The 17,653-nt window shown below is 31.5% G+C and overlaps 1 protein-coding gene across 1 annotated transcript in view; it reads right to left on the reverse strand.

Moving 5' to 3' along the window:
- Window positions 1-4,674: 4,674 nt before the first annotated feature.
- LOC142330524 (uncharacterized) overlaps window positions 4,675-17,653 on the reverse strand; it is a 35,879-nt gene continuing 22,900 nt past the window's right edge. The window contains exon 2 of the transcript XR_012757798.1: window positions 4,675-5,035. The gene's annotated coding sequence lies outside the window, so the exon portion shown is untranslated. The remainder of the gene's footprint in view (window positions 5,036-17,653) is intronic.

Genomic DNA, 17,653 nt, shown 5'->3' on the forward strand with positions numbered 1-17,653 from the left:
TCCGGATGTGTTAGTGTAGTGTATCCTAAAACAGAAATTAGTTTTATCAAATCATCATTTGTGAATTAATTTCTAGTCACTTATAGGTAGAGATTTTTCAATATTTTCTAAGTTAGGTTGGTTACATAAAAAAAACTTGTAATTTTTCTTTGACCTTAAAATCATTGTTAATTTTTAGTCATTACTGTAATATTATTTAAACATGCTGGTACCATAATATAAGAAACTGTTAAAGCAAAGTTTCTTTTTAAAAGAAATTTGTACACTTATTCATATTCTGTAGGCTACTCTACATCTCATTTGATATTAAGCATTTTTGATTGCTTGTCACTATTCATTTAACATATTAATTATTTGTACAAAACTTATTATATTTTTTAAAGATGAAATAAACCAAATGTTTTTATATGTTAATTGCTTACCTAACCAACAAGCCGTGTATTGGATAGTACCAAAGCCTTATTCAGTGCATTGTGAAATTTGATTTTATATATATTATATACATATATATATTTTATTTTAACACTTATATTAAAATGTAACAGATCATTTCACATATGTGACCAAATAATGGCTTAAAATACTACTTCTTATTTACCAAAAAAAAGAAAACTTGTGTTTACATTTATTAATTTATCTCATTTTGTAATTAAATAAAATTTACACCTACCGTACAAATATGTGAAGTTGACCAATCCATCTAAGCAGTAAAATATGAAGAAGAATATTTCTACCTTACTGATTTATATTTTTTCCTATGAGTAACATGCTTTTGGAGATACCTCCAACATCAATCCTTTTATAAATAATATTGTTTTTTAAAAATTTGATATTACTTTATAAAAGAATGGATAATGTAGGAAGTCTGAAAACATATTCTTCAGTTAATAATACAAAATGAATTTGTAAGATAAGAATTTTTTCGTTGTATTTTATTTAATTAGGTTGGATTTTTTTATATAAAAAAAAAATAATGATAGTGATAATGGTGCTGGTGAAAGATTATGCTAATAGAGATTATGATGATGAAATCATGACGTAGTAATTATAAAAAATTATCCTAATAAAGATAATGTTATGATGATAATTATATTATCACTGATAATATAAATTTTGATGAAATGATACTAGTATGATAAAGAAACCAGTGATCATACTAAAGTTAATAATAATTTATTTATTTTGCAAGTAACTTCAGGTGCTAGATATAGTGGTTGGTGGTTTTGAGAGGTAAATTTTATAGTGTGTTAGAATGCAAAGTCTGATTGGAATTTGAATGCAGAACCTTCTATTTGAAAGGGTTAGTCGCAGTCATTCTGAAGTGCTAATAGCAATGTTAAAAGTTATAATAAAGATATTAAAAGTAATTATCAAAATTATAATAAAAGTCATAATAAAGGTAATGGACAAATGCTGATTTTGCTACAAGATTCATTGAGCATCTTTCATACTTGCATTCTCGAATTGTGATTTTTGATATTAGTATTAAATTGTAGGTCGTAATTTGACTATTTATTTATAGTGGATGTGCAAATGTGCAAATTTCAAGAACGAAGATCATGAAAGAAAAGAATTCATATAAAAAGATCTTACAATTCATAGTTTACCAGATTTTTATTAGATTGGAATCGCTTTGTGCAGTATTTAGTTATAGTAATGGTAACTTGCATTTGAGGCTACAACTGTTTGAAAATTGCCAGGAAATTATTAGAGTATTTATAGTGATATAAGATGTGTGTTATGTTGATGTGGGACAGATTATGAGGCATGGGACTGAATGAAGAAATCTATTCCTTCCCTGGAAGTTTGTACATGATACTCAAGGGTATGATAACACAGACTGCTAAGCAGAATAGAAATGTGCAAATTTCAGTGGAAGTCATTCAGCTCATTTGTGAAGTTGTCCTTCCTTTATAGAAGAGAAGGCAATACTTAAATTTCTAATGGGACATATAATATAAGATTAACATTAGAATATAATAAGAACTCATGAAATCTTGTGGCAGCTGTAGCCAGTCAATTATGTTTAAAAAAGGAAACTAGGAATATGATGAAATTGTTGAAGTAGTTAGTTCAGGTGTCATCTGAATAGTTGGATCTTTAACCACCACAATTGCAGAATTTGGTAAGAAAAAGAAATCTTTGGTTACCACCTCCAGTATACAAAATACTAGTGATGTTATTAATGTTAGTGATGTTCAGGTGTACGGTGTGTATACCTGAACCACAGGTTCCACCACCAAAAAATAAAAAATAAAAATGGTAAGTGTAACAGTTGCTGCTAGAGTAGTGATTCAGCCAGTGAGCAAGATGTTCGTTAAGGAATCTTTCAAGAAAGATAATTCTGGCCTGAATTCTTCATCTTACTAGTATTCACAATCTACACTTGGTCTCTGCTACTATATGTCCTTGCTACTCAAGGACATATATGTCCTTGCTACTCGAGGACATATAGAGGTTGTCAACCCAAGAACTCAGTAATTTAAAAATATTTAGTGCCAACAAGGAATTATCATTTATAAGAAACAAAAATTTATGTTTATTTTAAACTTATTCTCTTAAACGAATCATATCTACTTAATTTAATAAAAGTTACATTAATTGTACAGTAAAATGTTCTGGTTCAGATTAAGAGAACCTCAAATTTTTTGTCAGGGACCATGATCTGTGCATTTTATGTTTGCAAGAAACACACTTCCAACAGTATGACAGCAAAGCTTCTCGTAACAATACCCGTGTAAAATACAATAACCCTACAGGTAATAGAGGATGTGGTGGTGTAGCAGTTTTTATAAAGGACACTACAGTGGCAGTAGTTGAAGTTATCAACCATATCCTGACTGTGGTAGCAGTCACTGTACCCACTAAAATTAACATGTACAGTTTGCATTTTTAGAACTAGATCCTCCTGGGATCATGTTGCAAATGCTATTTCCTTTGATTGTTGGTGATTTCAATGCACAGTCATTGGATTCATTGTATTGGTCTCCATGACGACATAGCTTGTGAGAAAGTATTTGGAGCTCTGCTTACTGAATGATGGATCATTATTATTATTTTTATAGGTGATGTTAATGTTGTTTACTCAGTAACACTAGTAATAGATTTAACTGGTAGTATGATGTACACTTTGAAGTATTGAAACAATTTTCTCATTTTTTATCATTAATACTCAAAAATATCTCTTCTGTATTGTAAAATCATCTAGGAAACCTAAGCGGCCTCTTTTCTGTGGTAGAATAATGATTAGTATCAAACCCTTCAAGAGCATCTGTGGGCACTGCAGAAATTTAATCGTAGACCCTAGACAGAATGTCTTGTGGTATATTGTAAGGCTCATGTGCTTGTGTTTTTTTAGTTGCTAAGCATAATTCGTGGAGCAAATTTGTTAGTATTATCTTTCAGATTACAATGATATCATCTGTGTGACAAAACTTAGAGTATTTTGTGACACTTGCTCATAGGGCTGATATGTAATGGCAATCTGGTCACATATTCTTGGCAGATTGAGTGATTCATTAGTTAATTTCCTCAAATTTTTAAAGTTGTGGAAGACTGTGAACTCATGAATCCTATTGACTATGTTTTTGAATAGTAGAAGTTACTATCATTCTAATACAACTTTTATAATAGTTTTCAAATTGAAAAATTCATAGTACTTAAGGGTATATTTTCCTGTGTCTGAAATGGAATTTTCCAAAAATTATTTTGAACAATCAAAATTAAGCCATTTGTAGTTGACTAACTAAGGCAATCGCTTCAAATTCTTTGATTCATGAATGTAATCAAACCCGTTTAGCGGTCTTAGTTTTTAACAGGTGGATCTGCTCTGAACGTGTGTGAACATTCAAGTTTAATGAGAAAAAGTAAGTGTAAAGACTAAGAAGGTTTAGCTTTTTTTCCCATACCTAGGAGGGTGGACCAGCTAATGCATTGCACACCCTCAGAGGTTGCCTTTGCCTCTAACCTACCAAGACCCTGCGGGACCTGGCTATGTCGTTTCACGTGGGGTTCATCCAGTAGGCTGGGACTGGGTCTTTTACATGCCTGTCTCTAACCGTACCGTACCCCCTCCCGTACCTACCCTCTCATGAGCAGAGCTGCCCCTAAGAAGTTTTAGCTTAAGCCATAAAATCAGCCCAGTAATAGGTAAAATTGTATTTCATTCAGTAATTAAAACCATTGATTTCTGTGTAAGTAAAGAAATGTTAGAAAAATGAATCTTTAACACAACTTTACATGATTCCTTTTGATTAATCTTTTCAAAAATTCTCTACACCTCTAGTTAAACTAAATAGACAAAACAAAGTTATATCTCCAAAAATAATTTGATAATTTATTTTTTAAGACAATCCTTTTTTGGTTATGATGCTTAGATCAACTTTACTCTAAGCCTTACTTAATCTTAGGCTAGGTATCACGCTTGAACTGAGATTGTAAGACCTTATTGTGAATATAATAATTAACAAAATAAATTTTAAAATTATTTAACTGTGAAAGAGACTCATTAAACAAATTATTCTTTAATAATCAAATTAAATAATTAATAAATTATTGTTTAATAGATAACCAATGCACGTGTGATTTTCTTGGGTAGAATATCCAGTGTTATTGGGAAATTTAATTAGGGTTAGGATATAGAATTTCTGTATAAGAAAATTAAATTATGCAAGGTCTGGTGTAGTATTTTATTTATTTATCATAATATTTTGAAATTAACGTGATAAAGATTTAGCTTCAATTTTTTTTTATTAGCATAACTGTGTTAACTACTTCTGTCAAGGATGCGTCGGCGATCTTCAGAATCCATACTTGATCTATGAATGCTTCCCACTAAATTTGAAAAAAATTCGCTTTTGTTATCATCGTTACTGGAACTTGCATAATCAATTACTGTCATTTTACCTTCTTTCCTGACTTTAAATTTTACGTCATTCACAAATTTTAACAAAGAACGTTTATTCCATCTTATATAATGCTCTCCATTCAGTTCTTCATTATTATACAGTATTCTTACTATTTTCTCTTCTTTGTCCTTAATTATAAAATATAAGTAATCAATAAATTAACTTTAAAAATATAATTAATAGTTATTAAAAAATTAATTAATTTTAAACTTAATATATGAAAGTATAATATTACAATTCAGTTTTTAAAAACCCGAGGTGGGTTAGTATTTAGAAACTGTGCTTCTCATGATGAGTTGTCTGGAATAAATGATGGAAAACATCATTACACGGTTGGCTATGCTTAAAAAAAGTGGTGAGCATCGAAAACCAGGTTCATATACAACAAAAATTTGTTGCTGACAATGAGGTAGTAATGAGTGCGGGAGAATCGATTTATTATTTATAGATTTGCTGGACTTCGGAACTGGAATTTTGCTAAATGAAATTGCATTAATAGTAATCTGTGGCTTGCAATGAAATGATTAATGCAGAAAAATATACTTAACCTGCTATGGTAACAGCCATTTTTATAGTACATTAGGTGAAGAAGACTAGATCTGTTTTTGTTTTTTAGTTAATTAAATAGTAAAGCCCATAAGGGCTAGGAATGGAGAGGGTGGTGGAGGGTGTCTTACCCTATGGGGATCAGGATGATGAATTCATGACTTGGTAAGGGCTAGGAATGGAGGGTGTCTTCCCTTACGGGGTTCAGGATGAGGAATTCATTGATTTACTTAACAAAAGAAATAATAGCAGAGGAGGTTTAGTCCCAGCTGGGCTTCCTTTTTCTCTTTTGTTTTTATTATTCTTGTTTCTTTGTTATTGTTAATTCTTTACTAGATATGTTATGATTTGTTTTGTGTGTTTTAATTTTAGTTCAAGTTGTGTGTTGGTCTCACTTTTACAACCACGGGTAGGTATAGGTGATTTCAGTTCCTTCACTTAACGATTGTGGATTTAGTCTTCTTTAAGACCAACTGAGATGTGTTTTGTTTCTACGTGTCCACCTTTGTTAGAAGTACACTGATGGAAAGTAGTACATCACGATGGAAAGACTTACATCGCTTGCAGCATTCGCATTGGTGGCATCCTGGCCGAGGCAAGACTGCAATATGTCTACCACCACTGTTTTTGAAGATGACCTGCCCATGAGGGCTAGTTTAGTGGGGGGGGGGGGGATGGTGACGACCAGAAACATCACCTTTCTCTTCAAGGACAGGATGTTCTCAATGAGAGGCAACTTATGTGCTCTTGTAAAACAATGCTTGTTGATTGATACTTAAATGTAATATCTGTTATTTTCTTCAACAAAACTTTCATCTAAACTAATAATTTTATACAATCAGTTCACCAGAGGAATAATTTTCATTGAATGATTTACTAAATTGTTTAATAAAAAACGTATTTATTTTGTCCATCAGCCTAATGTTACTAAATCAATTTTCTATATTATTCTGTAAATTAATATTTTCTATTTAAATTTTATAAAATACCTAATTTCTTTACCAAAAAAATATAAATTTTAGCTATATAAATGTATATTTTATCAGATTAGCAATTGCAGTGATATTTAATCTTAAATATTCATTTTCTTTGTATAGCCACTTGATAATAATGCATAATAAAGGAATATCATTAACAATTGATAAAGCTGGCTAATATTTATTTAAAAAGTACAGTTTTTATGTTTCTACATTAGCAGCACTCCAATTTTAGTCTTAGAATTTAAATTTAAATTTTCATTCATATAATTTTATTGATTTGTTTTTATTGAAGGCAAAAACTTATCACATAACTGCACACATAGTTATCGTTAACTAAGTTCACATAAAATGAATGCACAAAAATCTTGCATTAATTAAAAGTGAATAGTTATTAAAAGAGAATTAAATAAGATGTTTGTCTAAATTCAGTTATTCCATGAATATGTTGAGAGATTCTTTTTTGTCAGATTATGTCACATGATTAAAACCTTCTTTTTCTTAAAGATTACCTCTTTTCTTGTATTTAACTAATAACTAGAATTGGAAGAGAATCATGTGTATAGTTTTTGGAAAATAAGGCCCCATTGACAACATAATTGTTAAACTAACCAAGAACTGATTAAAATATTGCATTTATTTTTCATCAGTTGATGAAGAAGAACATAAAGATTCATCAAAATCTTCTTCTTTAGTATTATATTTTTTAACTTTATCAACTATTTTATCAAGACTCCGCTGACGTTCTACAGTACCAGTACTTGATCTATGAATACTTCCTTTTAAAACAGAAAACTCATCACTTATGTTATCAATTTCTTCAGAATCTATGCTTGAACTTGAATAATCAACTATTTTGCTTTTTTTTGTACCTTTAAAACGTGTATTATTTACAAATTTTAACAATGAACGTTTATTCCATGTAATATAATATTCTCCATTCAGTTCTTCATTGTTGTTTAATATATTTACTGATTTTTCTTCCTTATCCTTCACGACAAAATATATAATAATAATAATACAACAGATAATGTTGGAAAAGTATTAATTATTGATATTATACACTCAATTTAACTACCAAATTATGACTTTAAATCTAGAATTTAACAAATAATTAAGACTGAAGTCAAAGAAAAAATTAGTTTAAGCTGTGTAATAAAATATTTATACCAAGGGTATATTTTTTAATTCTGTTACGATAACCATCTAGTACATAGTATTTAGAGAAGACCTTAATTTTATGATGATAGTACTTTCCTGGGATCTTGCATCCTCAGTCATGACTGGATTATTTAATTAAACTGTGTATTAAAAATAATAAAATAAACCACGCACATGGTGTAATGTTCATTATATTATTATATTATAATGAAAATGCGTGTTTTGATTATAATAACATGCAGTTTTCATGTAGTGTTTTTTTTCATGCTAATACCACCACACAAGCATGAAGCATGTGCATGGGATATGGAAATGGAACTGGAATTTTGTAGTGTGAGAAAAATGCCTTGCTTGACTGGGATTCGAACTTTGACTCTGGATGAAAGGCCGAGACGTTACCACTCCACTACAGAGATTGGCTATTATAATATTTTTAATCTTTAACATTTTTAATATCTTTATTTGTATTCAGTTTAATTAAATAATTTAGTTATGACAGAGAATGCAGGATCCTGTGAAAGTACTATCATGATAAAATTAAGGTAAGATATGTCTTATTCAATATTCTGTACTAGGTGGTTTATTTAACAGAACTTAAAATATAATTTAACAAGTACAGAGGAGTAGTATGAATCTTAAAAAAAATAATTTCAATAAAGTATATAATGCTTAGACCTAGCCACCATATTTCTTCTACTCAGCCTCCTTGCAGTAGTCAAAATAGTGATTGAAAAATTACCATAACATCTATCTACATCAGAAAGAATCAAGGAAATTGGATGATGAGGGAATGGACAAAAAGCATATTAAAGTACTGGAAACTGTGGTTCTTCACCACTTTACACTGAATCACATCATCCTGACTATCTGATGGTTCAATAGATACCTAATAGTAGCATATTTGAAAATATAAGATTGAAGTACTTTGTACCATAATAAATAAAATGCCTACAAATTATCAAATTTTAAAGGTTGCACCGGATTGATATTCGTTTTAAATATAAGGGGATATTAGAAGACTAATAGTCAATATAAGTACATCTGCCTCTAGGTGTATTGCAGCCACCAACAGGCAACAGAATCCTATGTTGGTCCAATGGGAGTTCAACCCTTTACATCAAGGATTCACTAGATTACATATTCCAGCATTCGATCAAACCCACAGACTGAAAATAGGGATGAAGAATAAGAAAAAGACAATTTTTCAACATATTTATTCATTCATTATTTATTATTCATTAACTTATTCATTCAATGAAGTGTAAAAAAGAATTTTTCCAGTAATATGCTGATTCTTTCATTTTTTTTCTAAGTTCACATCCCCTTAAGCACTTGTATTTGATTATGATGAGCACATGCTCTTTGTTTAGTAAAATAATGCTGAACTAATTTTTTTTTATAAAAGTTAAATAAACTTAGACAAATGGATTTTGTGGTTCTAAATTAGAAAATTATAAATTTGTAAAGGTTATAACCAAAGTAATTAAACTGAGATGAGAATAATTTCTGATCTTTTAAAACTGATCACTAAATGGAAATGAAATTCACTTTTGAGAGATAGTTAAATTTATTAATTGTATTTTAAATAATTTCAAAGATACAAATAATCAAATCAGTGCTTTTATATATTGTATTAAATATTATATTATTTCATAGCAAACTGTTAATAAACACTGCTTGCCTTAAGAATTGAATTAACTGAATTTCTGTAGAATTATTAAGAATGTGTATTAGAAAAAAGATTCTAATCAAATATATGCTTATAACTAATTATACTTATCAAATAATTTTCCTTATTTTTTAATAGAAAACATCTGTTTATTTAAAGTAAACTTTGACTTTCTATGCTTCTTACTCTGTTGAGCTTTCTGACATGTTCTTTAACATACTGTTTTTTTAATATTGTTTTTAATGAAATATTTCATGATTATTAAAAAAAAATAATAATGATTAAGCTATAAATGTACACCTTATGTGATTTTTCATGCAATTATATCTGTCCTTTGTTAGTTTGTTGGAAATATCAGCAGTATTAATTTCCTTCATATTACCACTAAATTATTATTAGTAGGTGATAAAGTTCCACAAATAATTTATCCGATTGTTAATAATTAAATTTTAATTATCTTACAACAATCATGCACAAATTTAATAAATCATTGGTACTCAAAAAACAAAGGCTTAAATAATGATTATTACTTAACTGTTTAATTTTTATTAGTTCTTGAGTTGTCAAGGTACAAATTTAATTTTACACATAACTGGAGTAATTAATAAGAATAGAAAATCCATTTATCAAATAAAGGTTTTTTTTTAGAATATAGTTGTTTTTTTTCTTGGAAGAAGGAATTAATATGCATCTCATATTAGTAGACTAGTTTTTGTTCCATAATGATATTATTTTGCTGTAGTAATTGCTAACATCTATTTTTACATAGAGACAGTGTGCACAATGCAGTTTTCATAACAGAAAGAAGTAAATTAATTCTTTTCTTTATATTATCTCTCAATTTTTCTTACATATGCAATGAATCTAAGTTTTAAAAGGAACCATGAAAGTTGTTGCCTTAGGCAGTAATGATGTTTACCACACAGTCACTGTTTATCTGTAGTGAACTGAGCGAATGGTTTAATATTACTTTCTTATATGGAGTTTGTTGCTTGGATGTGTAGCAATATATTTATGTTAATGATGAGGGCAATGGAAAACCATCTCAGTATACTTTTCTTCTAGTTAGCCTGACATGGGCTGCTTATTACTGAGAATGACTGTCATTTTTAGGTATATTTATACCTCAAATTTGGTTACTTTTACTATTTTGATGACACTAAACATAGTTGTTAATAGAAGGAAATCTTGGAAGAGGTTATGAGTGTAATATCATACTGGTTGAATAATATGAATAGTCGCAATACTTTTCCAGCAATTATTTTTACACTAGTAAATTCAGCAGCGCTGTAGCATAGAAAAAGATTAGAAAAAAGTACTGTACATCATCATATTATCGGTGGTGATATAGTGTTAAATCACCGATACATATTCAGTAATAAGATAATCGTAATCTATTAACTTCTTAATGACAAAATATATCTTATGGTTAATATAGTACAATGCAACATGTGCTTAAATATCACCTCATGCTGTATATAATAAATGTAAACCCAAATCTATTCATATTGTAAGATCGTCATTCATATCAAACATGGTAATACAACTTTTGTATAAAACACTTCTCTCACATAAAGTGAAAATTTATAGCTTACTATTATTAAAAAATAACAGTAGAATTAAGGTAAAGCATGTTGCAAACCACAATAATTTTGTTCTTGGAGCATTCCTATAGAGACAATACATTTTTAGTAGTGGAGAGTATGGATTCGTTCAGTTGCTTCTTTGTTAACGTAGTGTTTATTACTATGTCTGTAAGAGTATTATTAGTTTTGTGAAAACATCGTGTTGTTTTTTGTTTACAAAAATTATCAGCGTCGTTTCAATTTATTAATTTTTACATTTTCTGTTTTTAACATATTGTGTTTCTTTAGATTACATTAAGTTTAACATAGTATTATAATTCCACCTCATTATTATGTAAGTTGAAAGTAGTGGGATATACAAGAAAATGTGAGTTCACCACTGGTGAACTCATCATTGCAAATCAGTTGTTTTGAAGTTGAGAGTTCTAAGGTTTAAATCCTAGATAAGGCATTTGTTTTTATACAGATTTGAGTACTAGATCATGGATACCATTGTTGTTTGGTTTTAATTAACTACACATCTCAGGAATGGTTGACCTGAGACTGTACAAGATTACACTTTATTTACATTTATATATTTCATCCGCTGAAGTATGGTGGTTGTGGAGGCTAAACAGAAGGAGAGAGACGGACGATTGAAGCCATGTTCAATGTTTTTAACATTATGCCAAAGGAGGCCTGAGGTGGACCGATCTTTCTTAAACAAATTCAAAATATAGTCGCCCAAGCTACGGGAATTTCACTCGGTAATGTTCAACAAATTTTAATTGATGCCATAAACTAATCCCGATAAGACTTAAGCACTACTAATAAAAATCCTAACACCAAATAAAATAAAACGTCCGTGAATAAGTTATAAAAGTGTCATTCGTGAAACTCTTTATAATTTTCACATTGATAAACGTGAACGCGTTACTCTTCGATCGATCTACCGGTCGTAAAAGAGAAAATCAATTTTCAAAGAAGCCGTTTTACTTTATGGCACACTATCAAACACATGGGGTTCAAATGGAAAAAGTTACAGATAACAGAAAAACTATGGTAGAAAGATTAGAAAATCGGGAAGTGTGGCTATGTTACTTGAGCTATTAAATACACCATCCAAAACAGACCTATAATTTACATGGACGATCCTATTTACAAGCCAATCATACCAAAACCGGCATGTATCATGCCGGTTTTGAAAATGGTTTTGTCAAGAACCTGCTTCTTATATTTAAATCTGGTACCAAAACAGGAATTTACCATGACGAAATGAGTTCTGTTAATTACGAGTTTGTCTAAAACGGCAATTAAGTTCTATTCTAATCTTCTGTCATCGTCGTAGATAAAGCTTCGTACCAAAACGTGCGTCTGAACCGCGCTCAGAATTCGAACACGTAAAAAGCAGACGATCGATTGGCTTATACAAAATTACGTGTCATTTACGAGTACAATGTTGAAACCAGAACTGTACCTTTAATATAACTCATAAGCCGTGTGTTAAGTTATTTAAAATCGATTCAGTTTTAGCCGAGAAAGGTCACAGTGTTTTGAGATTGCCTCCTTTTATTCCGAAACAAAATCAGATTGAAAAAAATTATGTTAGTTTTATTAAAATAGTATGTTGCAATAAAAAATGTTAATATTGCATTAATTTAAGAACGAGCAAATTCAATTACGAATTATTAATGGAAATCAAGGTGCGACCATGTCAAGAAAATAGAAACATCTTCTTACTTTGTTTCGGGAACAGTGACGGCTCGTAACTAAAATTATTGGTGGGTGTTCTTTTCTGTAAAATAAAAGAACCGAAAAAAATGAATCAAATAGAATAGGTGGAAGCAGGATAATAATCTAATTCAACAATTTATCACATTCAAGAATATGGTATACGGGTTTTAAGCACAACATACGAAAAAGTAAAAAAAAATACTATCTTTTACCAGCACGCTAGGCTTAGCACTGCGGGAGCGACAGTGCTCTTTCTCCGTCACAACCTCGCGTTCAGCTTCCTATGTGTGCATGCGCACAAAGCCAAACACCACGCCGCTGGAACTGTGAAGCGCACAGTTCCATACAAACATTTTTGTGGCTTTTTCATAAACTGGGAAATTGCTACTGACATTAAGGATAAGGATTATATATTGTACAATTATAAAGAAAAAAATTAAAAGAAAAACGGACTCATTGTATTAAATATCGATAATATCGAGTAAAATTAGAGTGATGCTGCTGTTCCACATTGCCTAAACGCGAGCTGCCACTGCTCGGGAACCTTTAATTAATAATGTCATTAAAAATGTTGTTAATGTAAATGGCGAATAGTGATTTAAGTGATGATTGTGATTTAAATATTAGCGGCGACTGTATAAGCGATAAAGAATTATCAGGAATTGAAACATTACGATTTGATTAGTTAAGTAGCAGTTAAGATCAATGTTTGTATGTAGTATATAGTACACATATCCCGCGACACTTTTCCTTTGTTGTTTCCTTTCTCTCCTCTGTCAATCCAGTGGTGTAGCGTGGGTTTCAGCCGGAGGCCGGGGACGTAGGCAAAATTCTTATTTAGATATTTAAATTCAAAAGGCTCCAAAAATTTACAGAAATTTTAAAGAATTTTTCAGCAAGAATAAATTTGTTATTGTGTATTGTACAGAGTACAAATAAAGAAGTCATATATGTATGCTTTATAATATAATAAAACACATTTGTTACTAAAGTTCTTACACGTATGCCACTTATTGATTTACATTCAACATTTATGATATGAGTCGACAAAATTAAGTTATCTTTACATAAAATTAAGAACACATAACGAATAACAGTGATAGAATATAAAACACAAATCAACTTCCAATTAGAACTAGAATGATACAGTGTCCCATATTAAAAGCAACCCATCAATCACTCATCCATGAAATTTCAAAAGTTAAGCTTATTCCCCTACTCGTTACTGAAATGGACTCGTCCAACATCTGAACATCGCGGCGACGCAGTAGAACACTACCGATAGTAACAACAATGCAATCATAACGTTCAGTGTATTGCTAGAGACAAGATGGTGTTTTCGCTAGATGAACATGTTTTCGTTGTTGAGTCGTACTTCAGTACGAAATCAGTGGTTGCAGTGCAAGATTTGTTTCGCCATAAGTACCCAGATAAACCAGCTCCTAACAAAACATCAGTATTAACGTTAGTCGCAAAATTTAGAGAGACCGGTTCTGTTAATAACAAGGAACACAAAAGATCTGCGTCAGTGTTGAATACAGATACAGTTACTGAAATCAAAGACCGATTACTCGCCTCGCCAAATAAATCGATCAGACGTTTGTCTGCTGAAATTAATTTGTCTAAATCAACTGTTCATCGGGCGACCAAACAATTACAATTACGACCTTATCGCATTCAAACGGTTCATCGACTTCTTGAGCCCGACAAAGAAAAACGGCTACAATATTGTCAACGGTTCCGTCGATTTCTGCGTGAGGGAATTAATGTTATGGATTCGTTATTTTTCACAGATGAAGCACGGCTTCATTTGGATGGCTACGTAAACAGCCAAAACAGTAGAATTTGGAGTGCTGAAAATCCCCATGTTTATCACGAAAAACAATTACACCTGCAGAAGTCGGGCGTGTGGTGCGCGATATCGCGGAAGAAAATAATCGTGCTATTTTTTTCGAGTACACCATTAATGCAGAACGATATCAGGATATTTTATTTCAGTTCATCGCACTCTTGGAAGAGGAAGACAGACACTGCTGGCTACAACATGACGGTACGACATCGCACTACGCAGTTTCAACTTCTGATTTCGTCGAGGAATTCTTTGGTAATCGTGTTATCGGTCGAGGCTTGTGGCCACCAAGATCTCCAGATTTGACTGCGGCGGATTTTTTTCTACTGGGTTACCTCAAAGAAAAAGCCTACAGCAACAAACCACGAACACTTGAACAATTGAAAGTCAATATTGAACAGACTGTATTAAATATCCAGCCACAAACTTTGAAAAAAGTTGTAAGAAACGCTGTAAAAAGAATTGAAGCTTGTATTCAAGAAGATGGCGGCCACTTCCAACATTTACTCTAAATGTAAGGTAATGGATGGTAATAATAAAAATTACATTTACATTTACACATGCCTTTTTATTACTTCAATACCTACCAATATAAGGTTGGGTTGCGTTTTATATGGGACATCCTGTACTATGGTATATATTTTTATTGAAAAATTAATAGAATTAAAATTAAACTTCTGTCTAACTAAAACTTTATTCGGCTAATTTTTCTGAGAACAAAGTCTTTTATTGCACTATTAATGTCTATAGGATCACATACTTCTTGCTCAATAGACAAGATAGCCAGATTGGTTAGCATTAAAATACTTATTGTTAATCTTAAATAATTTTTATCAACTTCAATTTTGAAAAGCTTCTCTGAGGTGGTATTGCTTATGGTAATTATGGTATGGTAAATGAGCATCTTCCAGCTTGGATTTCATAATAAATTGTAATAATCCAAGTGAATCCACTTAATTTATTTTTGTTCTTTGGCAGCTATGAAAGCTTGTAGTCAAACTCGTTCGAGCTTGAAGTCCTGTTCGTCAATTTCGACAGATGCGTAGTCAGTGTCGTCCGAATATAGTATAGCCGGCGTTAGATAGGTAAACCTTTAGGCCAAATTCCGTAGCTGTTTAAACTTATCACGAATTTCTACAATTATTCTATCTAACGAAGAAAACACCTTCCGTCTCAACTCATTTTCATGGGACAAGTTGGCATTTCTACTTTCATCGTCAAAAATGTGCCTTCTCGTTTTGCGCCTCTGAGATTCCATGGAAATGCCAAGGTCTTCACACTTAATTTTTGCATAACTTATAGCGCCATCTGTCAACTCTCGTTTCTCTATCAGTACCGTCTGCAAAGCACTTACTTTCCGAGTGCACAGTTTTATGTCGAGTCCCTTTGTTTGTAAATATTTTTGTGCATCGTTCACTTCATTCAGCACAGATTGCAAGAGGCCCTAGAAATAAAGAAAGAAAAATGACTGCATCATAAATAGCAAAGTTCCTGTATCTGTTCTTGTGTTTAAGCTTTCATCCGTCTCTGTTTTTCCAGAGTGACCAAAATGTCTTAGTAATGATGCCGTGTCATATTTACGGCATCGCCTCTTGAGCTCCACCTCTTGAACCCTTTTTAAACTTTTGCCTGTAACTGTTATCAGAACTTCCCAACAAAGTGTGGGCATGGAAAAAATTAATAGCAACGTTCTAAAGTACTGAAAAATGTTACTGAACTCATCTCAACTGAAACAGCATGTAAACAAACCAGGTATAACGAATGATTTGAGTAAGGTACGAATTCAACTTCGGGATTTATTTTTTTTTATTATTTGCTGAACTCCTGAAAACCTTCCAGCCATAACAGCAGCATTACCATATGCTTGGCCTCTACAATTCATCATATCAAGACCATCAACTTCAAGCTTGCTTAAAATCTATTTGAAATTCCTTCAGCAGTTTTATTTTTTGTTTCAATGAAATCTATAAAAAGATTCCACTACTTGTACTTCCTGTTTTTCAATTGCTATGTATCTTAATACCTGACTTGTTTGATCTTTGTGAGAAACATCTGGAGTGCTGTCGAATATACTCGAATAATATTTGGCCGTTTTTACTTGATGATATGTTGGCGAACGTTATCTCTCAAAATTGCAATAAATTAATTTTGAATTTCTGGTGACATATAAGTGATTAAAATTTTGCTACTCTTTTTAGATCTTACAAGATGTTAACGAAGTACAGTATCGTGCTTTGCGATTAAATGCACCAATTATAAAAAGATGCCTCTATTAGCGCTGGTATCGTTTTCTCTGTGACCACTTAAGGCAAAATTTTGTTTCGCAAGGATTCTTATACCAAACATTCTGATACGAATTTCTTGCCATTCTTATGTTTCCTTTGCCACAAGGTTTGGCTCTTTCTTGTCAATAGTCTGTGTGGTCTCTAACTCCTTCCATTTGCAATAATTTTGGTTGTGTAGTGGACTTGATTCCTGAGTGCAAATCTTAGGATTCAGTTTCCACCAAATATTAAATCCATCAGATGAACAAAACTTCGATTCATTCGGTGTATTTATGTTCTCAAAAAAACTACAGCAAAAGCAAAATAATGATGCGTTGGAAGAAGAATAAGCAATCCAAGTACGTAAAGTTTTTCGCCATTAGTAAATGTGCGGTAAAACCATTCCCGGGTAAGCCGCCTTGACTCTCCTTTTGGTGTTAAAGAGCACGACTCTGAACGTGTTACTGTTGACGCTTCGGCGAAGTTAGTATTGATATGCTGAACAACTTCTTGGTCTTGCTGAATGAGCAACAATCGAATTTTTTCATCTATATTCTCAGACAATTTTCCGATATTGTCTAAGTTTCGGTATTGGGCAGCAGACAATACCGATGCTAAATCAGTCTCTGTCTATAAGCTATCAAGATCGATGTCTATACATGCAGATGCAGACTCTGACTGAGTAGATATTGTTGGAATATGATCTTCAGGAACTATGTCAACATTCGCAACAGGTACCAGATCAATAGTATAAAGTTCTTGTATTTTTTCAGCTTGTTTTGAGTTTGAAGCAGCAGTAGCCTCTGATGAATTTAAGCCCAACGTGGAATCTGACGTCTCAGGAACAGTACCTTTTACATATTTAAGTATAGCTCCCTCATTTTTTCTAATATTTATTCCTTGCTCTTCTTTTATTACGGTAAACAGCCGCGCTTTCTTTTACGCTTTTCATTTTTTATGCTAAACCAAAACAGTATAATA

This window comes from Lycorma delicatula, chromosome 9, assembly GCF_047948215.1.
Source record: "Lycorma delicatula isolate Av1 chromosome 9, ASM4794821v1, whole genome shotgun sequence".
In the NCBI taxonomy this organism is placed as follows: domain Eukaryota; kingdom Metazoa; phylum Arthropoda; class Insecta; order Hemiptera; family Fulgoridae; genus Lycorma; species Lycorma delicatula.